The 22,604-nt window shown below is 49.7% G+C and overlaps 2 protein-coding genes across 3 annotated transcripts in view; both read left to right on the top strand.

Moving 5' to 3' along the window:
- The window catches only part of LOC102445749 (stonustoxin subunit alpha-like), a 79,124-nt gene that overhangs the window by 28,808 nt on the left and 27,712 nt on the right, over positions 1-22,604 (top strand). The gene's annotated exons all lie outside the window — the stretch shown is intronic.
- LOC102447044 (uncharacterized) overlaps positions 6,909-22,604 on the top strand; it is a 29,865-nt gene continuing 14,169 nt past the window's right edge. For both annotated transcript variants that reach the window (XM_075916926.2, XM_075916927.2), the window contains exon 1: positions 6,909-7,479. The gene's annotated coding sequence lies outside the window, so the exon portion shown is untranslated. The remainder of the gene's footprint in view (positions 7,480-22,604) is intronic.

The raw sequence follows: 22,604 nt of genomic DNA, 5'->3' as shown, positions 1-22,604 counted from the left end.
TCCTCTAGTTCTTCTATTTAGGGAACTAATAAATAACTTTTCTTTATCCGCCCTCTCCACACCACTCATGATTTTATAGACCTCTATCATATCCCCCCTCAGTCTCCTCTTTTCTAAACTGAAAAGTCCCAGTTGCTTTAACCTCTTCTCATATGGGACCTGCTCCAAACCCCTAATCATTTTAGCAAGCCGTATGGGTGCGGTGAGCTGCGGCAGCTCTCCAGTAGCCCCTGGGGTTGGTCGGTCGGGTTGGACCGATAGGGCGGCCAGCTGCTGGAATCCTTGTAGCTGGAGTTCCTGCTGTTGAGTAGCCGGCCTTTGCAAGGACTGTCGCTGCTGCTCCTGCTGCTGGTGCTGTTTCTGCTGGCTCTCCATCCAATGCTTACATTTTTTTTCCAGATCCATTTTCTCCAGATTGATATATATAAATATTTATTCTTTCTTTCTTTCTTTCTTTCTTTCTTTCTTTCTTTCTTTCTTTCTTTCTTTCTTTCTTTCTTTCTTTCTTTCTTTCTTTCTTTCTTTCTTTCTTTCTTTCTAACGAGGTGTGGCTAATCCCCTGGCTGTCAGGAGTTGGCTCAGTGCCCACGTTCTCCACCATGTGTAAGCTAGTCAGCTGCGGGAGGGATGCGTCCGCTTCGGGGTCAGTGGGTGGCCACTCCACCCAACTACACCAGGCTCAGTCTCTGGGGGGAATTAACATCCGATGAGCAGTCCGGGGTCCCCACTCTTGCCTCAGGGCAGGGTGACAAATGTGAACAATAACCTGGTTTCGGACAGGCCGGCAAATGACAGTCAGGGGCCAGGCCGCAGTTCAGGGCAGGCTGCCAAGCCTCGGTTTAGGAAGGCCCAGCTCTTGATCAGGGTGGGGCAGCCAGCAAACAGTTGATAAGGCCCAGGAGGTTATCAAGGCCCAGCTCTGGCATAGGGTGTGTCTGCAGGAAGTCAGTCTGTAAATAATCTACACAATTCAGGCTTCCTGGCTCATGAGGGTTGCAGGAAGCTCGCCGGCAATGGTGGAGAGGGGGAGGCTAAAACCCAAGCGGTAGGTGGTGGTGGTGGTGGGGGGGGTGGCACAGGACTGCCCACTCCACTGTGCTCTGGCCCAGGGCCCTAGAGGCAGCAGTTCACTGCTGCTGGATCAGCAGGCACTCCAGCCTGAAACACGCTAATCCGGGCATGTCTACTTCCATGCTGTCCCCTTCCCTCCTCCCCCTCAGCGCGTACCTAGCAGTAGCATAGGTCTCCTGCAGAGTCACAGGGATCCAGGTCCATTGGAGGAAGGGCAGGACGGAGGTAGGTCCACCCGTATGCCCAGGTCCTCCAATGGCCTCCGGCTAGAGCTGCCTCTCACTCTGGCCGAGTTCGCGGAAGCCCTCCGTCTCATTCCCATGAACATTCCCTCTGTCTCATTCCCATGAAGATTCCCTCCGTCTCGTGCACATGTCACCATCTGGGCCAAGTCCTTGGCAAGCAGGGTCCTTCCTCTAGTGCATGTGAGGTGCGCTCACCTTTTTGCCGAAGAAGGGGGACCTCCGTGACCTTCGGAATTGGCGTCTCGTCTTGCTCATCAGTACAGACTAAAAGGTCATAGAAAAGGCCATCTTGTTGCAACTGCAGTCCATGCTGGTGGACATGATCCCCCCCAACCAGACCAACAAAATCCCGGGCCACAGCATCTTTGATAATTTATAGTTCTTCTGGGATCTCTTGGAGCTTGGGTGTAGGGACTGTCCGTCATTCATCCTCCTGTCCCTGGAGTTCGACAGGGTGAACCATGGGTATCTCCTGGGCATTCAACAGGTCTTCAGCTTCGGGCCCCGTTTTTTGAGTGCTCAGTGTGGACATTATCTTTGAAAACTCATGGCGATTGGGAGAGATCCTGGCTGATTGGAGATAGGCAAATGTAGTGCCCATCTTTTAAAAAGGGAAGTAGGACAATCCAGGGAACTACAGACCAGTCAGCCTTACCTCAGTCCCTGGAAATATCATAGGGTATGTCTACACTACCCCGCTAGTTCGAACTAGCGGGGTAATGTATGCATACCGCACTTGCTAATGAAGCCCGGGATTTGAATTTCCCGGGCTTCATTAGCATAAGCGGGGAGCCGCCATTTTTAAATCCCCGCTGCTTCGAACCCCGTGTAGCGCGGCTACACGGGGCTCGAACTAGGTAGTTCGGACTAGGGTGCCTATTCCGAACTACCGGTACACCTCGTTTCACGAGGTGTACCGGTAGTTCGGAATAGGACCCTAGTCCGAACTACCCTAGTTCGAGCCCCGTGTAGCCGCGCTACACGGGGTTCGAAGCAGCGGGGATTTAAAAATGGCGGCTCCCCGCTTATGCTAATGAAGCCCGGGAAATTCAAATCCCGGGCTTCATTAGCAAGTGCGGTATGCATACATTACCCCGCTAGTTCGAACTAGCGGGGTAGTGTAGACATACCCATAGAGGGGATCCTGAAGGAATCCATGTTGAGGCACTTGGGAGAGGGGGAAGTGATCAGGAATAGTCAACATGGATTAATGAAGGGCAAGTCATGCCTGACCAATCTGATTAGCTTCTATGATGAGGTAACTGGCTCTGTGGACGTGGGAAAGTCAGTGGATGTGATATACCATATTTTCCGGCGTATAAGGCGACTGGGCGGGACAGCCCCCGCCACTGGCTTCCCCCGAGGCTTTGCAAAGCCGCGGAGGGGCTCGGGCGGCGGGGCAGCCTAGGCGCGCCTGGGATGCCCCGCCGCCTGTATAACCGGCGTATAAGACGACCCCCGATTTTTGGGGGATGTTTTTTAACATCAAAAGTTGTCTTGTACGCCGGTATATATGGTACATTGACTTTAGCAAGGCTTTTGATACGGTCTTCCACAATATTCTTGCCAACAAGTTAAGGGAATGTGGATTGGATAAATGGACGGTAAAATGGATAGAAAGCTGGCTAGACTGTCAGGCCTAGCCGGTAGTGAGGTTTTTAAATCTCAGCTTGACAAAGCCCTGGCTGGGTTGAATTTGTCTGGATTGGTTCTCAATGTCAGGATGGTGGTCGGTTTCCAGTGAGTGCCCCATGGATCTGTTCTTGGACCGGTTTCGTTCAACATCTTTATTAATGACCTGGCTGAGGGGATAGATTGCACCTCCAGCAAGTTTGCAGACGACACTAAGCTAGGGGGAGAGGTAGATACGCTGGAGGGCAGAGATAGGGTCCAGAGTGACCTAAACAGATTAGAGGATTGGGCCAAAAGAAATCTGATGAGGTTCAACAAGGACAAGTGTAGAGTCCTGCCCTTGGGATGGAATAATCCCGAGCATTGGTACAGTTGGGGACCAACTGGCTATGTACTAGTTCTGCAGAAAAGGAACTGGGGTTACAGTGGATGAGAAGCTGGAGATGAGTCAACAGGGCGCTCTTGTAGCCAGGAAGGCTAATGGCATATTAGGGTGCATTAGGAGGAGCATTGCCAGCAGATCTGGAGAAATGATTATTCCCCTTTATTGGACTCTGTTGAGACCACATCTGGAATATTGTGTTCGGTTCTGGCCCCTTCCTCCCCCCACTGTAGAAAGGAAGTGGACGCATTGGAGAGGGTCCAGTGTAGGGTGACTAAACTGATGAGTGGGCTGGAGCGCATGACCTATGAGGAGAGGCTGAGGGATTTGGGTTTGTTTAGTCTGCAGAAGAGAAGAGTGAGGGGGGATTTGAGAGCAGCCTTCAACTTCCTGAAGGGAGGTTCCAAAGAGGATGGAAAGAGGTTGTTCCCAGTAGTGATGGTTGACAGAACAAGGAGCAATGGTCTCAAATTACAGTGGGAAAGGTCTAGGTTGGCTATTAGGAAAAACTCTTTCCTTAAGAGAGTGGTGAAGCACTGGGATGGGTTCCCTAGGGAAGTGGTGGATTTTCCATCCCTAGAGGTTTTTAAATCTCAGCTTGAGAAGGTCCTGGCTGGGTTGAATTTGTCTGGATTGGTTCTGCCTTGGGCAGGGGCTGGACCTGCTGACCTCCGGAGATCTCTTCCAGCTCCATGGTTCTATGATTCCATGACATGGAGCTGCACAGTCTGGTCTCTCTTGCCCGGATACCTGCAATGCGACAGCGGAAGGGTGGTGGTAGCTACACTGTGCTGTTTCCACATTTCCTCTCTGGTTTTGTATCTGTATCCTGCACAACACACACGTCTCTGAGTGGTTGGGTCACCAGCTGCCCTCTGCTTGGTTTCTGCTCCCTCTGCCCTCCGGTCTCTGCCCCAGCAGCAGCTACAGGCTCGGAGTGTCCCCTGCAGGCGAGTTTCTCTTTTCCCTCCTGTCACTGTCCCGTGTGTGTGTGTGTGTGTGTGTGTGTGTGTGACAGAGACAGAGACCTGCACTGAGCTGGCGTTTGTGTCCCTGCTGTCTCTGCATGGATTTGACCCTCTGAGCTAAAAGCCAGCTGGCTCCCAGCCCCTGCTGTAGAGGTCTCTTGAGCTTAGCTGTTGCTGTGGGCTCGGGGCCACTGCATTGCTCAGTAACCACACTAGGTGTGTGGGTTACACACACACACTCGTGTCCAGCTCCTTTCTTTCTGCCTAGGACGTGAATGGGGGCTCCGGTTTCTAGTCGGTTCGGGAGCTGGCTCCGTGGCAGCTCTCACTTGGCTCTGAGGACTTTTACCTCAGAGTCCCTGCCACACTCCCCAGGAGCTTGAACCTGGGCAGAGCCCAGGGGTGAGGCCTGCACCTGACAGGCCCCCGGCTGCTCTGTGCTGTTGAAATCTTCCTGCTCCACTGCCCCTGTGAAAAGCAGCCTCACCACTGCCAGGCCTTGTACTGAGCCCTCAGACCAGCCCATCCCCGCCCCCCAACATTCCCTCACGCCCACGCTCAGCGACAAGTGCCCTGGCCGGATGCAGCCTCCTGCCTCAGCTCAGCTGGGGTCCCTCACTCGCCGGAGCAGCCCTGGCCCCACATGCGGGACGTGATGGGGGATTCTGCAGCCTTCTGTATGCAAGGGCCGCATCTCTGAGAGCCTGGGCAGGAAGCTGCTGAGCCATTTGGAAACCCCTCCACCCCCGTTCACTGGCCCAGCGAGAGGTTGTTCAGGGTAGGGGAAGCTTGTGACTTTTTACACAGCTCGGGGAGACTGGGCCTGAGGGTGCTTTGTGCTCTGTGTTGTGTGTCGGTGTGTTCCTTTGTGTGCTCTGCGTTGCATGTCAGTGTGTGCTGTGTATCAGCACGTCCCCTTGTGTGCTCTGCGTCGTGTCAGTGTGTTCCTTTATGTGCCCTGCGTGTTGTGTCAGTGTGTGTCACCTCAGACCGGCCCCACTCTGACAGCTCCAGGAACAGGCTCTGGTCTGTGCAGACCGTAGAGCAGGGTCACGGCCCTGCAGCCTCCTCTCTGCCTGCAGCCTGCGCGCACACCTGGGGCAGAAGGCCTGTCCTGGCAGGAACCAGGCACGTCTCCCAACATGCCACAGGCTGTAGCCCACAACTTCTGGACCGCCAGCTGCTCTTGCAGCTCCCTTGACCTGGGGCTGCACCCAAACTCCATCCCAGACACTGCTTCCCCTGCTACATCCCTGCACCTCTGCTGCACCCAACCTCTGCCCCCAGCCCTTCCCTTAATATCAGAGGAATGTGCTTACCAACACTCTTGGAGTGGCCTCTCTGCAAAAATTATGGCCCACCTCTGTGATGGGCAGGCAAGAGCCAGTCTCACAGAGGCTCCCGGAGAGGCCTCTTCACGTCACGGTCAGACAGAAAGGCCATAGTTCTAGCTGCTTGATGTTGACTGCAGGCTAGGAAGGGCGGCCAAAGAGCATTGCTTTACATGTACATTGTATCGGCAAAACTAGCTCTCGCCTTCACATTCGCTAAACATATCACATAGCAACGGCCACCCTGTGTCAGACCAAAGGCCCATGCAGCCCAGTGTCCTGTCTGCCCACAGAGCCAATGCCAGATGCCCCAGAGGGAGTGAACAGGTAATCAAGTGATCCCTCTCCTGTCACCCATTTCCAGCCTCTGACAAGCAGCGGTTAGGAACACCATTCCTGCCCATCCTGGCTAAGAGCCTTTGATGAACAAAACCTCCATGAATGTATCTAGTTCTTTTTGGAACCCAGTTATAGTCTTGGACTACACAACATCTTCTGGCTAGGAGTTCCACGGATTGGTTGTGCATTGTGTGAAGATACTGCCTTTAAAAAAAATACCCTGCTACCTATCAATTTCATTTGGCAACCCCTACCGCTTATTTTATGTAAAGGGCAATAAGATATTCTCCATCTTATTCTCCATCCCCCCCTTTTTTTATGGCTATTTAGCACATCAACAGGCTGATCTAGTAATTTTTGCAAAAATGAGATGAAGAGGTCGAGTATCTGCTCCCAGACTCCAGTTCTGGCAATCTCAGGAGGTCTTTCAGCTGGGTTTCTACCCTCTTCCTCCTCCTCTTTAAGAAATTGCTGGCTCAGCTGTTCCAGTTCCCCAAGGGCTTACTGAGTGCTCCCTGCTCTTACGTAACTCAGGGAGAAAAGGTTTCCTGAAAGAGCAATGGTGAAATAATTAAAAACAAGCAAAGAATACAATTCATTTAGAACACGGTGGTTTTTTCCATTTTTAGGTTATTTTACCGTTTAAAGAAAGAAAGAAATTGAAAGTAAATTTTGAAAGGAAAAATTATTTTGAATCAAAACATTTTGACTAGTTTGAGCAAAAAATCCAGCTGAAACAATTGGGCAAATTCAAGGTGAGTTCACACGTTTTAGTGACCCAAATACACATTTTAAAGCAAACAAAGAAGCAAAGCCAGTTTTGTAAACACATTCTAGAGTGTCCTCCTCTTCACACAGGTTTGTTATCTCTAGATCCTTTGCTTTTATCTCAGCAAAATTCCTGTCCCTGAAAAAGTGGCCTGGTTTGGCGCATATGGGCCCCTGGTCTCTAGGACGGTGGTGTTCTGTGACTGAAAGCTTTCCGAGAAATGCAGCAAGTAGGGGTGGTGTGTGTGTGCTTGATAATTATTTTACTTTCAGGTTTGCTGAAGATTGTGTGCGAAGCTGCTGGAGAAAGCAGCACAATTTCTTGAACTCTCCTGCCTAAGTGATATGATTAGAGCCAAGCTTTGAGAACAGGGGCAGCTAACAGGGAGTTTGGAGAGGGAATTCTCCAGGGGAAGAAGGAGCAAATACAGGACTCTTGAGAGAAGTGGATGTCTGTGGTGTGTGCTTGGGGGTTACTTGCTTTGTGTGGAGTTTTTGTCTGTCTTTTTGTTTGAAGGACCATGTTCTGTGGCCAACAATTGGAAGCTGTGAACTTCCAAACAAGGTTTGAAATCTCTGTTCATTGGTTGAGCCTTAGTCAGGAGGTGGTGCTATCAGGAAGGCCAGGGCTTTATAAAGCCGGAGAGTAAGTGACCAGGGAGCTTTGCAAACAGAGGCAGCAAACAGGGAGTTTGGAGAGAGAGGTTGCCTGGTGAAGGAGGAGCAAATACTGGACCCTTGAGGTAAGTCAAATCCTAGTGAGGAGTATGAACACTGCCAAATTAAGCGTAAACATGTAATCAGAAAAATGAAAAAGGAGTTTGAAGAACAGCTAGCCAACAACTCCAAAGGTAACAACAAAATGTTTATTAAGTACAGCAGAAGCAGAAAGCTGCTAAACAGCCAGAGGGGCCCTGGGATGATGGAGTTACAAAAGAAGCACTTAAAGATGAGAAAGTCATTGCAGAGAAACTAAATGGGCTGAGCATATTGGGGAGATTTCCAAACCTGACCCATCCTTTTTAGGTGACAATTGTGAGGAATTGTCCCAGATTGAAGTGTCATTAGAGGAAGTTTTGGATAAACTGAACAGTAACAGGTCATGGGGACCAGATGGCATTTACTCAAGAGTTCTGAAAGAACTCAAATGGGAGACTGTGGAACTATGAACTGTGGTTGGTAACCTATCCTTTAAATCAGAGTCTGTACCAATGACTGGAAAATAGCTAATGTCACACCAATATTTTAAAAGGGCTCCAGAGGCGATCTTGGCAATCACAGACTGGTAAGTCTAACGACAGTACCACGCAAATTAGTTGAAACAATAGTAAAAAGTCAGAGGGGTAGCAGTGTTAGTCTGGATCTGCAAAAGCAGCAAGGAGTCCTGTGGCACCTTATAGACTCACAGATGTATTGGAGCATAAGTTTCGTGGGCAAAGATCCACTTTGTCAGATGCATGTAGTGGAAATTCCAGAGGCAGGTATAAATGTACAGGCATAAGAAAAGAGTACCAATCAAGAGTAAGCAGCTGATGTGGAGGTTTGAACACTGCTTTTCTAGTTGGCTAGCCATTCACAGTCTTTGTTTAATCCTAAACTGATGGTGTCAAATTTGCAGATGAACTGTAGCTCAGCAGTTTCTCTTTTAAGTCTGAAGTTTTTTTGTTGCAGGATGGCTACATTTAAATATTCTCTGTGTCCAGGGAGATTTGACACCATCATTTTGACTGGATAACCGTACTCAGAGAGTAGTTATTAACAGTTCACAATCCTGCTGGAAAGATATAACAAGTGGGGTTCTGAAGGGATCTGTTTTGGGATTGGCTCTGTACAATATCTTCATCAACAATTTAGATATTGGCATAGAAAATACGCTTATTAAGTTTGTAGATGATACCAAACTGGGAGGGGTTGCAACTGCTCTGGAGGATAGGGTCATCATTCAAAATGACCTGGACAAATTGGAGAAATGGTCTGAGGGAAACAGGATGAAGTTTAATAAAGAGAAATGCAAAGTGCTCCACTTAGGAAGGAACAATCAGTTTCACACACACAGAATGGGAAGCGACTGTCTAGGAAGGAGAACGGCAGAAAGGGATCTAGGGGTTATAGTGGACCACAAGCTGAATATGAGTCAACAGTGTGATGCTGTTGCAAAAAAAGCAAATATGATTCTGGGCTGCATTAACAGGTGTGTTGTGAGCAAGACACGAGAAGTCATTCTTCCGCTCTACTCTGCACTGGTTAGGCCTCAGTTGGAGGATTGTGTCCAGTTCTGGGCACCGCATTTCAAGAAAGATGTGGAGAAATTGGAGAGGGTCCAGAGAAGAGCAACGAGAACAATTAAAGGTCTAGACAACATGACCTATGAAGGAAGGCTGAAGGAATTGGGTTTTTTTAGTTTAGAAAAGAGATGATTGAGAGGGGGACATGAGAGCCGTTTTCAGGTATCTAAAAGGGTGTCATAAGGAGGAGGGAGAAAACTTGTTCATCTTGGCCTCTGGGGATGGAACAAGAAGCAATGGGCATAAACTGCAGCAAGGGGGGTTAGGTTGGACATTAGGAAAAAGTTCCTACCTGTCAAGGTGGGCAAACACTGGAATAAATTGCCCAGGGAGGTTGTGGAATCCCCATCTCTAGAGATATTTAAGAGTAGGTTAGATAAATGTCTATCAGGGATGTCTAGACCAGTGGTCCCCAACAATTTGAGGTTGCCGGGCACCAGGGGGCATGGCTGTTCACCCACCGGGTGCCAGAGGGCAGGGCCCCCTCCAAGGGCCGCATGCCTGGGACCAGAGCCCCCCCCCAAAGCACTGCGCGCCCGGGGCTGGCGACCCCCCTCCAAGTGCCGTGCGCCCGGGACCAGGGCTGGCGCTCCTCCCATGCGCCACGCGCCCAGAGCGGGGGCGGCCAATCCACGGTGCTCCCGGGGCCAGCGCTCACTGTGCGCCATGCACCCAGGGCCCGCTCTAGCACCATGCATGCGCCACATGCCTGGGGCCAGGCCAGCCCTGAGCACTTGGCGGGCGCACACGAATGCCCCCGCGGGCGCCATGGCTCCCACTGGCACTGTGTTGGGGACCACTGGTCTAGACAGTATTTGGTCCTGCCATATAGTGAATGGCTAGCAAACTATAAACACTTTCTTCTCTCTTGGGGTGTGATTTAACTCCATCCCTTTTTTGGTAAAAGGATGTAGATTAGGCATGTCAATATTGCAAATGAAGCTGGGATTTAAGTATCCCATGCTTCATTTGCATAATGGCAGCTGCCATTTTTTTCAAAATGGGGCTTTTCGAAAAAACCCAGCAGTTTAGATGGGGATTTTTCAAAAATAAAACCTTTTTTTGAAACATACTGTAAACCTCAATTTTTGAGGCGTACAGGATCTTTCAAAAAAGGGATTTATTGTTGAAAGATCCCCATCTAAACTGCTGGCGGGGGGGGGGGGGTGTTTAAAATGCCCTGTTTTGAAAAAGTGGCGGCCTCCACTATGCAAATGAAGTGTGGGATATTTAAATCACGGCTTCATTTGCACTTTCAATGTGTCTAATTTACATTCCTCTGCCCACAGAGGGGTATAGTTTATACACACCCTTGATGTTCACATCAGCTGCTAGAAGTGGGCCTCATCCTCCCTGACTGAATTGACCTCATTATCTCTAACTTTACTCTTGATTGGAACTCTTCTTATGCCTGTATATTTATACCTGCCTCTGGAATTTCTACTACATGCATCTGATGGTATGGGTCTTTGCCCACAAAAGCTTATGCTCCAATAAATCTGTGAGTTTATAAGGTGCCACAGGACTCCTTGTCGCAACAGTAAAGAATAAAATTGTCAGACACATCGAAGAACATAATTTTTTGGGCAAAAGTCAACATGGGTTTCTGTAAAGGGAAATTCATAGAATCATAGAATGCTAGTTTCCATTTTTTAATGATGTCTTACTAATCTATTAGGGTAAGGCTATACTAGCTCGTTAGTTCGAGCTAGGTAGTCTAATGAGGGCAACCAGAGTTGCAAATGAAGCCCGGGATTTAAATACCCTGGGCTTCATTTGCATCTTCTCAGGCGCCGCCATTTTAAAATCCCCCTTAGTTCGAACTCCGTGCCCACGGCTACACGCGACACGGAGCAGGTAGTTCGAATTACAGATCCTAATTCGAACTACCGTTACTCCTCCTGCAATGAAAATCTGTGGGACAAAATCATACCAGGATATAAAATATATCGGAAGGATAGAGCAGGCTGGGTGGGTGGCAGAGTGACACTGAATGTGAAAGAAAATGTAGAATCAAATGTAATAAAAATATTAAATGAATCAACATTTTCAATAGAATCACTATGGATAGTAATTCAATGCTCCAATAACACTGCTCTACAGCCAAAATGCTTCTGAAATTAATGTAGTCAAACTTTACTAATTCTGGGTCACTGAGAACGAAAATGATGCTTAAAATTGTTGATTGACTCTAGTTTTCAAGATATGCTATTGGGTCAGTATATACGACCCTTGACTTGCGAATGGCGGAGGATAAGTGAGTTATAAAGGGAAGGGATCTCAATTTAAACCAGAAATGACTAAAATACATCTTTGACTGGATCTATGAATAAATCTATGACTGGGTTTGGACAGTACTTGCTTTTTAGGCAAAACAATGAATGATGCAATCTGAAGCTGGTATTGCATCATACATGATATGAATTGCATCATGTTATTCCTAGAAGGCATGGATGATTCAATCATAACGAAGCTCACATCACTCTGCTGAACAAATTGCCCTATATCAGCTCTAGAAATCATACAGTGTCGTGCTCTCTCATTTGTCAGTGTTTGATTTTGCAAAGGGACACATTTCTGTTTAGCCAAAGTGAGCAGAGATGCCTCGTACTTGTGTGAACAGTGCAGATAACTTCTGCTATGTTTGTGGTGAAGTGACTTTTGCATCACAAAAGCGCAGTATAACCACTATGGTTAAGAAAGTCTATCACCTTGATTTTGGCTGCAAAATTGGAGATCAGGACAAGAGGTGGGCCCCACACATATGCTGCAACACTTGTGCAACAAATCTTTGCCAGTGGTTGAACAAGAAAAGGAAATCTATGCCTTTTGCAGTGCCAATGATTTGGAGAGAGCCAACAGATCATACCAGCAATTGTTACTTCTGCATGGTGCCTCCAGTTGGGAAAGGTGTGTCAAAGAAGAAAAAGTGGACTGTGCATTATCCAAACATTCCATCAGCTGTACACCCAGTACCCCACGGAGGAGGACTGCCGGTTCCTGATGCACCAGAATCATTCTCACTTGAGTCAGACGAGGGAGAGGATGAGGATGAAACTTCTGGTCCTGAACCATCAATGTCAGAGGACCCACATTTTCTCCCATCCTCCTCCTCTGAACCTCACCTCATAACACAAGGTGAACTGAATGACCTTGTCAGGGATTTGGAACTACCCAAGAATAAGGCAGAGCCGTTGGGCTCCAGACTACAGGGCTACGTCTACACTGGCCCCTTTTCCGGAAGGGGCATGTAAATTTCATGAGTCGTCGTAGGGAAATCCGCGGGGGATTTAAATATCCCCCGCGGCATTTAAATAAAAATGTCCGCCGCTTTTTTCCGGCTTTTAAAAAAGCCGGAAAAGAGCGTCTACACTGGCCCCGATCCTCCGGAAAAAGCGCCCTTTTCCGGAGGCTCTTATTCCTACTTCGAAGTAGGAATAAGAGCCTCCAGAAAAGGGCGCTTTTTCCGGAGGATCGGGGCCAGTGTAGGCGCTCTTTTCCGGCTTTTTTAAAAGCCGGAAAAAAGCGGCGGACATTTTTATTTAAATGCCGCGGGGGATATTTAAATCCCCCGCGGATTTCCCTACGACGACTCATGAAATTTACATGCCCCTTCCGGAAAAGGGGCCAGTGTAGACGTAGCCCAGCAGTGGAATCTCCTGGCAGGTGATGTTAGGGTTTCCATGTTCTGTGACCGTCAGAAGGATCTTGTCCCATTCTTCTTCATGGAAGGTGATCTTGTAGCCTGCAACAACATCGATGGTGTGATGGCAGCCCTCAACATCATTCACGATCCAGATGAGTGGAGACTGTTCATTGATTCAGATGAGTGGAGACTGTTCATTGATTCATCGAAGACGAGTCTTAAAGCTGTTTTGCTGCATAATGGCAGTGTTTTGCCATCAATTGCAGTTGGTCATGCAGTCCATATGAAGGAAACCTATGACAACATGAAACAACTTTTGATGTGCATAAACTATGACCAACATCAGTGGCAGCTTTGTGGCGATTTGAAGGTTGTTGCTCTCTTGCTTGGTCTGAAGACTGGATACACAAAGTAATGTTGTTTTCTCTGCGAATAGGATAGTCGTGCAAAAGATTCCTACTACCTCAAGATAGATTGGCCACTCCGACAGTCATTGGAGCCTGGGAGGAAAAGTGTTCAGCATCCACCACTTGTTGAATCAAGGAAGATTTTGTTACCACCCTTACACATCAAGCTGGTTCTGATGAAGAACTTTGTCAAGGCCATGGACAAAACACAAGCAGCTTTCAAGTTCCTCCGTGGAAAACTTCCAAGGTTAAGTGAAGCTAAGATAAAGGAAGGTGTCTTTGTTGGTCCTCAAATTCGTGAACTTCTTCGAGATGATGCATTTGACCATGCACTGCGTGGCAAGGAAAAGACAGCATGGAAAGCCTTCCAGTTAGTGGCAATAAATTTTCTTGGAAACAACAAGGCAGACAACTACAAGTTGTTGGTGGAAAACCTCCTCAAGTCATACAAAAGCCTTGGTTGCAACATGTCACTAAAGATACAGTTTTTGCACTCTCATCTAGATTTTTATCCACCGAACTGCGGAGCAGTGAGCGACGAGCACGGCGAGCGATTTCACCAGGACATTGCAACAATGGAGAAACGCTATCAGGGCAAATGGAGCCCATCAATACTTGCAGACTATTGCTGGACAGTGACAAGAGACGCTCCATTTAATGAATACAAGAGACAAGCCAAGAAGCGCCGAGTAGACACTGAATAGGACTGAACTATGTACATAATAGTTTTTTGCCTTTTGTTTCATAATAAATTTTATTTATGTAACCCTTTTGCTGATTTTTAAAGTGTTACATAAACAGGACAAGTGAAACATTATCATATAAAGCAACCATAAACACATGAAAAGACCTAGGTTTACAATTTATGATTAAATCTCTACTATCTACACAATATACATAGATGTAAAATGTAAAAATGTAAATATCTTGGAAACAGTAGCAAATCAGTTGTTTTAATTGTCATATTTGAATTCAGCACATCAAAATACATAATAAATCACACATTATATCTCTGAAGCAGACAACTTCTAAAAAATTGTAGACCAGTGTAATAAGAAATTAGCAGTAGGGATATATTACTGACCACCTGACCAGGACAGTGATACTGACATTGAAATGCTGAGGGAGATTAGAGAAGCTACCAAAATAAAGAACTCTATAATAATGGGGGATTTTAATTATCCCCATATTGACTGGGTACATGTCACCTCAGAAAGAGAAGCAGAGATAAAATTTCTCAGTGGCTTAAATGACTGCTTCTTGGAGCAGCTGGTATAAGAACCAACAAGGGGAAGGTAATTCTCGATTTCGTCCTGAGCGGAGCGCAAGATCATGTCCAGGAGAACTATTACAGGATCGCTTGGGAATAGTGACCATAATATAATAACATTTAACATTCCTGGGGTGGGAAGAACACCTCAGCAGTCCAGCACTCTGGCATTTAATTTCAAAAAGGGGAATTCCACAAAAATGAGGAGGTTAGTGAAGGATAAACTTAACTGTTGTCAGTATGACCCCTGCTGATAAAGTCTGGTCTTTGTAAAGAGGTACGTGCTTGAACACAGGTATACAAAAGGAGGGGACAGGTGAAACTGGTTTGAACCTGTTGTAAGGCCTGCAAAGGGACTGTGAGGGGACAAATGATGATTGGAGGGAATTTGGTGCAAAGGGGCATGACCTGTGTATGCATGCAATTGTCAGTGGTCAGTAAAAGGGGGGTAATTACCATGTAAGAAAGTACAAAAGACCTTGCCTTTTGTTTGGGCATTTGCAGAAACTTTGCAGAAACTTTTTTTCTCCTGAGTATCCTGGAGGTTTTTGCCCTGGAATACATTCCTGAATAAAGCTGGTTGCTTAAGAAGGGTGTCTGGAATTGATTTGGTAGGGGTTTTGGGCCCCCATCCGAACCCTCAGATTAAATTCTCCGTCATTAGTTAAACAGAAATTAAAAGGCACAATAACTAGAGCCAAATCCCTGCAAGCTGCATGGAAACTTCTTAGACACCATAAGAGAGGCCCAACTTAAATGTATACCCCAAATTAAAAAACAAAGTAAGAGACCTAAAAAAAAGTCATCGTGGCTTAACCACCATGTCAAAGAAGCAGTGAGGGACAAAAAGGTATCTTTCAGGAAGTGGAAATCCAATCCTAGTGAGATAAATAGAAAGGAACATAAACACTGTCAAATCAAGTGTAAAAATGTAATAAGAAAAGCAAAAAAAGATTTTGAGGAACAGCTAGCCAAAAACTCATAAAGAAATAACAAAATGTTTTTTAAGTACATTAGAAGCAGGAAGGCTGCTAAAAAACCTGTGGGTCCCCTAGATGATCGAGATACAAAAGGAGCAATCAAGGACAATAAAGCCATTGCGGAGAAACTAAATGATTTCTTTGCTTCAGTCTTCTCGGCTGAGGATGAGGGGGAAATTCCTAAATGTGCACTGTCCTTTGTGTGTGATGAATCTGAGGAGGTTTTGGAACAAATAGAAAAACTTAATGTTAACAAATCTCCGGGACCGGATGGCATTCATCCAAGGGTTCTAAAAGAACTCAAATGGGAAATTGCTGAACTATTATCTGTGGTTTGTAACCTATGCTTTAAATCAGCTTCTGTACCTAATGACTGGAAGGTAGCTAACGTGACACCAATATTTAAAAAGAGCTCTAGAGGCGATCCTGGCAATTACAAACTGGTAAGTCTAACTTCAGTACCGGGCAAATTAGTTGAAACAATAGCAAAGAATAAAATTGTCAGGGACGTAGAAGAACATAATTTGTTGGACAAAAGTCAACATGGTTTCTGTAAAGGGAAATCATGTCTTACTAGGGTATGTCTACACTACAGCGCTATTTCGAATTAACTTATTTCAAATTACTTAATTCGAAATAAGATAAATCGAAATAACGCATCTTGACACAATCTAATTAGAAATAGCACTTTGCTATTTCGAAATAGTGTTTCCACACTGATTGGATGCTGGATCGCATTTAAGGGCAGCTGAAACTGGCATCAAGTCAGTAGTTGCTTTGTGTGGCTGCTGTCTGAGGCTAGCTGAGGCTCGTGCTTAAAGGGACCCCTCTGGACAGCCGGTTCTCAGCTTTCCCGCTTGCTTGGCTACCTCGCTGAGGGACAGCAAAGCATTTGCCTCCCCACCTGCTTCGGTCGCTCTCGTTTGGGACACCGCAGCAGTCAGCACCATGGAGCCAGAGCCTCCCCTGGGCACTCTGGTACTCATGTTAAATGTCTTGCTGCAAGCCTGGCAGCAATAGCTGGAGGCTGCCTGGCACCTTCTGCTGCAGGCCAGCCCCCTGGCCCTGGAGGAGCGGCACCCGGATGCCAGCGTGCCCCGCCGCATCTGGCGTCTGGACACCAGCAGGGACTGGTGGGATCTCATCATCCTGGAGTGCTGGGGAGACCAACAGTGGACCCAGAACTTCAGGATAAAGAAGGACACCTTCCTGGAGCTTTGCGAGTGGCTCGCCCCTGCTCTGCAGCAACAGGACACAGGCATGAGGCCCTCCATCCTCCTCCACAAGCGGGTGGCCATAGCCCTCTGGAAGCTCTCCATGCCGGATAGCTACCGATCCGTGGGGAACCAGTTCGGTGTGGGGAGATCCACCATCGGAGCAGTGCTCATGCAGGTATGGCACCCACCAGCCTTTGGGCCAGAAGGGGGGGCTGCACAGAGGACATGGGCTGCCCCAGGGAAAACAGGGGGGGGAGGTAGTGTAAGTGCCCTCTCCGGGAGGGTTCAGTCTGTCCTGACCGCGCTACAGACCACCTGCAGTGGCCAGGATTGCAGGGGGGGTTGCTCCAGGGAGTGGGGCGAGGGGCAGTGGTGGGGAACGAGCACTCCCAGCCACCCCAGCACCCCAGTGACCCTCGGTTTTGTGTCTCTCTCTGCAGGTGGGGAAGGCCATCGACAGGGTGCTGTTCTGCAGAGTCGTCTGCCTCGCCAACCTGGACGTGGTCATCCAGGGCTTTGGTACCCTGGGCTTCCCTAGCTGCAGGGGGGGGGGGGCAATCGACGGTACGTACATCCCCATCCGTGCCCCGGACCACCAGGCCTCCCTCTTCATCAACAGAACGAGGTACTTCTCCATGATCCTGCAGGCCGTGTCTGACCACTGGGGCCAGTTCATGGAAATCAATGTGGGCTGGTCCGGCAAGGCACACAATGCCAGGGTGTACCGCAACTCCTCTGTGTTCCAGAGGCTGCAAGCCAGGACTTTCTTCCCCGACCACCACTTCAGGGTCGGGGACGTGGACATGCCAGCGTGCCTGCTGGGAGATGCCGCCTACCCCCTACAGCTCTGGCTGATGAAGCCCTACACGGGGCATCTCAGCCCCTCCCGGCAGGCTTTCAATGCCAAACTCAGCAGGGCCCGCATCGTGGTGGAGGCCCTTCAACTTACTGAAAGCATGATTTAGATGCCTCCTCACCCGCCTCGACCTCTCCCAGCATGATATTCTGCACATGGTGGCAGCATGCTGTGTGCTGCACAATTTATGCGAGAGGACGGGGGAGTCTTTCCTGCCAGCTTGGATGGCAGAGGCTGCCCACCTGGCTGGCCAATATGCACAGCCCCGCTCGGCTGCCAGCGGGGAGGCTCTTCGGGGGGCTGTCCACATCCGAGAAGCCGTGTGGGAGAGCTTCCAGGCAGACAAGGACTGAAGTCCCCCTGGCGTGACCCACTGGGGCCATGTGCCTTACATTCCACTCCCACCTCCTTCCCCTTTCCCCTCCCTAACCCCCCTTCCTGATATACAATAAAAACACCCGTGTTGCCACAAAAAACTCTTTTTATTTAACATAACTGGGGTGGGGGGAGGGGGAGAAACCTGGGAAGAGGGAGCTGGAAGGGGGAGGGGAAGCTCAGCATTGGGGGGTCTTGCTGGCCCTCCCGTCTTGCAGCACTGCAGGTGCGGGGGCCTCGGATTTCCTGGGGGGGAGTGGGTGTGGAGGGTGGTGCAGGAGGGACGGGGGGGTGCAGAAGAAGCAGGAGGGGGAGCAGGGGTGGGAGGAGGAGCGATCGCTGGGGTAGCTGCAGGGGATGGAGCAGCAGGAGGCACAATCGGTCCGCCAGGGCCTGCAGGTGCTCGCGGAGGGCACGGCCCTGTTCCCGCAGCTCCTGCAAGCTCTCCTGCCGCAGCTGCAGATCCTCTTGCACCCACTGCTCCTGGCTGTGGACCTGGCATCACTGCAACCACAGCTACTGCCTCTGGAACTCCTCCAGGTTGCAGGTGCGCCTGCTGGCCTGGGTGCGGGTGGATGGTCCAGACGGGGTGGTGTGTCCTGCACTCGCAGGTGCTGCAGTGAAACGAGAAGTGGTCAGTTCTCCTTGGGGACACAGTGGGTGAAATCCAGCCCTCTCTGCAAGGCGAGGATGGCAGGTGCTATCCCCGGGAGTGTGAGCTGGCCCAGGACTGCACCCCAGCCCCTGTGCTGCCTATAGTGTGTGTGGGGGGGGGGGGGAAGAGGGGAGATGTGCCCTGCCTCTGTGTATAGGGGGCATCTGGAGAAAGGGCAGTGTGCAGTGTCTCTCCCCGGGGTCATGAGCCTGTCATGTGCCTTCACGCGTAGACGCATGTGGGGAACAGGCCAGGGCTCCTGCATGGCACCCAGCTGGGGCCACATGTCCTGGATGGCACGGCAGATGCACAGGTTGCCACCTGCTCTGTGGTCGTCAAGGCCGACTCGCACGGTCTCTGGGCTTCCCCTCCCTCCCAGCCCTGATTAGGGGGACCATGATGTCACTCACAATTGGAGGCCTCCCCAGACTTGGATGAGGCTGCTGACGGACTCTCCGGTGTGGCTCAGGGGTCCTGGGTGCAGGGCACACTCCCTGCAGGCTCCTGGCTGCCGTCGTCCTCCTCTTCCCCTGTGTCAGTGGCAGGGCCCTTTGCCCCGGGGTCGATGATGACCAGGAGGGCACAAACTGTCTGACCCCCCAGAATGCAGTCCAGGGCCTCAAAATGCAGGCAGGCCTCCGGGTCAGTCCCTGGTTGGGAGGCTCTGGAATAGGCCTGCCACAGTTATTTACTTTTGCTGCGCAGCTGCTCCTGCCTGCGCATGTGGCCTCTGGTGGCCAGGCTGGCAGCCATGCAGCTGTAGACGGCCGCATTCCTGCACCTAGTGCAGAGATCGTGGGCATTGGAGGTCTCCCCTCAAACTTCCATGAGGCCCACGATCTCCGCACTAGACCAGGAAGGGGCCCACCTTTTGCGGCCCCTGGCAGGCTCCTGGGAGCCGCCAGCCTGGTCCTGGGGAGCGGTGGAGGGCCAGGTGGCTGGGCAGCAAGTGGCTGGCTCATGGTGTGCCAGGTGCACGGTCTGCTGGCTGGGTGCTGGCAGGCTTGCAACTGGCTCAGGCACTGTGGCCAGAGTCATAAAAAGATCTCAACAAACTGAGTGATTGGGCAACAAAATGGCAAATGAAATGTAATGTGGATAAATGTAAAGTAACGCACATCGGGAAAAATAACCCCAACTATACGTACAGTATGATGGGGGCTAATTTGGCTATGACAAATCAGGGAAGATCTTGGAGTTATCGTGGACAGTTCTCTGAAAACTTCCACACAGAGTGCAGCGGCGGTCAAAAAGGCAAATAGGATGCTAGGAATTATTAAGAAAGGGATAGAAAATAAGACACAGAATATCTTACTGCCCCTGTATAAAACTATGGTACGTCCACATCTTGAGTACTGTGTACAGATGTGGTCTCCTCACCTCAAAAAAGATATTTTGGCCTTAGAAAGGGTTCAGAAAAGGGCAACTAAAATGATTAGGGGTTTGGAATGGGTCCCATATGAGGAGCGGTTAAAGCGACTGGGACTTTTCAGTTTAGAAAAGAGGAGACTGAGGGGGGATATGATAGAGGTCTATAAAATCATGAGTGGTGTGGAGTGGGTGAATAAAGAAAAGTTATTTATTAGTTCCCATAATAGAAGAACTAGAGGACACCAAAAGAAGTTAATGAGTAGCAGGTTTAAAACTAATAAAAGAACGTTCTTCTTCACACAGCGTGTAGTCAACCTGTGGAACTCCTTGCCAGAGGAGGCTGTGAAGGCTAGGACTATTAGGGTATGTCTACACTAGCTCGTTAATTCGAGCTAGGTAGGCAAATGAGGGCAACCGGGGTTGCAAATGAAGCCCAGGATTTAAATATCCTGGGTTTCATTTGCATGTTCCCGGGCGCTGCCATTTTTAAATCCCCCTTAGTCCAAATTAACTGCCCACAGCTACACGTGGCAGTTAAATGTTAATTCGAACTAACTCCTTAGTTTGAATTAACTATTACTTCTCATTCCTCGCTCCTCATTCTACAGGCACAGAGCCCACAGCTGCTACTGGCCACAGTTCCCCGTCTGATCAATGGGACTTGCAGTCTGGTGTCTGCAGACTAGGACAGCACGTGGAGACCCACTGATCTGGCCTTTGTCAGGGGCCGCGGGGACATGCCAGCTACTTCCAGGAGCAGCAATTGCCACAGGGTGAATGACCTCAGCCACTGCAGGTTGTTAGGCATTTTAAAACTCGCTACCCAAAGAATTAAATGTCAGCGTAAGAGAGAAATGAAAATTCTGAAATGCATGGACCAGCCAAACTAAAAAGAACTCACTTTGTAAGCAATAAAAGAACTAACAACTTCTCCCCCCGTGTGTGTGTATGAGACTGACACACACACACACACACACACACACACACTTTGGCTGTGTCCAGACTCCATGCCTCCGTCGACGGAGGCATGTAGATTAGCCAGATCGGAAGAGGGAAATGAAGCCGCGATTAAAATAATCGCGGCTTCATTTAAATTTAAATGGCTGCCCCGATCTGCCGATCAGCTGTTTGTCGGCAGATCTGGAGAGTCTGGACGCGATGCCCCGACAAAGAAGCCTTTCTTCATCGACACAGGTAAACCTGGTTTCACGAGGCTTACCTGTGTCGATGAAGAAAGGATTCTTTGTCGGGGCATCGCGTCCAGACTCTCCCGATCTGCCGACAAACAGCTGATCGGCAGATCGGGGCAGCCATTTAAATTTAAATGAAGCCGCGATTATTTTAATCGCGGCTTCATTTCCCTCTTCCGATCTGGCTAAACTACATGCCTCCGTCGACGGAGGCATGGAGTCTGGACACAGCCTTGGTGGGTATGTCTACACTACCCTCCTAATTCGAACTAGGAGGGTAATGTAGGCATACTGCACTTGCAAATGAAGCCCGGGATTTGAATTTCCCAGGCTTCATTTGCATAATCCGGGTGCCGCCATTTTTAAATCCCGGCTAGTTCGAACCCCGTGCCGCGCGGCTACACGCGGCACGGAGTAGCTAGTTCGGATTAGGCTTCTAATCCGAACTAGCTGTACTCCTCATGGAATGAGGAAGCCTAGTCCAAACTAGCTACTCCGTGCTGCATGTAGCCGCGCTGCACGGGGTTCGAACTAGCCGGGATTTAAAAATGGCGGCACCCAGATTATGCAAATGAAGCCCGGGAAATTCAAATCCCGGGCTTCATTTGCAAGTGCGGTATGCCTACATTACCCTCCTAGTTCGAACTAGCGGGGTAGTGTAGACATACCCTGTGAGTGCAGATTTGCTTCCCTCCATCCCCTTCTCTGTGTGGCGACAGGGTACAGGAGTGAGAGGAGGAGGGACACCCTGAAATCAGCGCCCTCCTCCCCCTTTCTCCTTCCCACAGCCTGCACGGCAAGCAGGAGGCTCCCAGGGGGGCAGCTCCAAGGCAGGGGCAGGAGCAGCATGACAGTGGGGGAAGGGGCAAGTGAAGTGCCGGCACTTGAGAGCTTCCAGCCAAACCAGCCAGGCTCACCCGTCACAGGCTCCCAGATATTCTGGCAGATCCCGATCGACTGGTTGGTGACCCTTGCACTAGAGGTTACAGGGCTTTCATCCCCTGGCCCAGGCAGTTCTTGGCCCCGCTGCTGTTCCTGCTCCTTAGGGGACAGTGCGGGGCCGAGCCTGTGGCGGGGGAACTGGAATGGGACACCCCAAACCCATCTCAAATCACGGGGCCCAAATAACCACGGGACTGGAACAACTTCTAACTCCTCCTGAGTGAGCCCGGTTCATACCAGTGACTGTAGCTGCAGACTGTGATGTGGGGGGGCTGTACACTCACTGGTCGCTATGTTTGGGCTGTGGGCTCTGGGTGACCCCTACTGGCCTGTGTCTGTAAGCACTGCCCATGTAGACAGTGACCCAACAGTTCTCACCTGGGAAGGAAAGGGGTCTGAACGAAGGGAGGGGGTGGCTTGGAGAACAGTCAGTCTGGACAGGAAAACACGAAGAGAAGAGGCTGAGCTGAGCACTGGAGTTCGGGGCCCTGTGGAGCCCACCCCAAAGGGTCTGAGGTTGCCTGGCCCCTCACTTCGATGCCCGCATTGAACCTGGGCTGTGCTGTACGGCGCGGAAGGAATAAACCCTCCCTGTTCGACTGGCTGGTGGAGTCTCAACTTGTAGCAGATGGGGTGCAGGGTCAGGGGGTACCTGCCACTGCCACATGAGCAAA

Source organism: Pelodiscus sinensis, chromosome 2 (genome assembly GCF_052426305.1).
Source record: "Pelodiscus sinensis isolate ZL-2025 chromosome 2, ASM5242630v1, whole genome shotgun sequence".
NCBI classification, from domain to species: domain Eukaryota; kingdom Metazoa; phylum Chordata; order Testudines; family Trionychidae; genus Pelodiscus; species Pelodiscus sinensis.
This window is presented reverse-complemented; position numbering and strand designations above follow the sequence as displayed.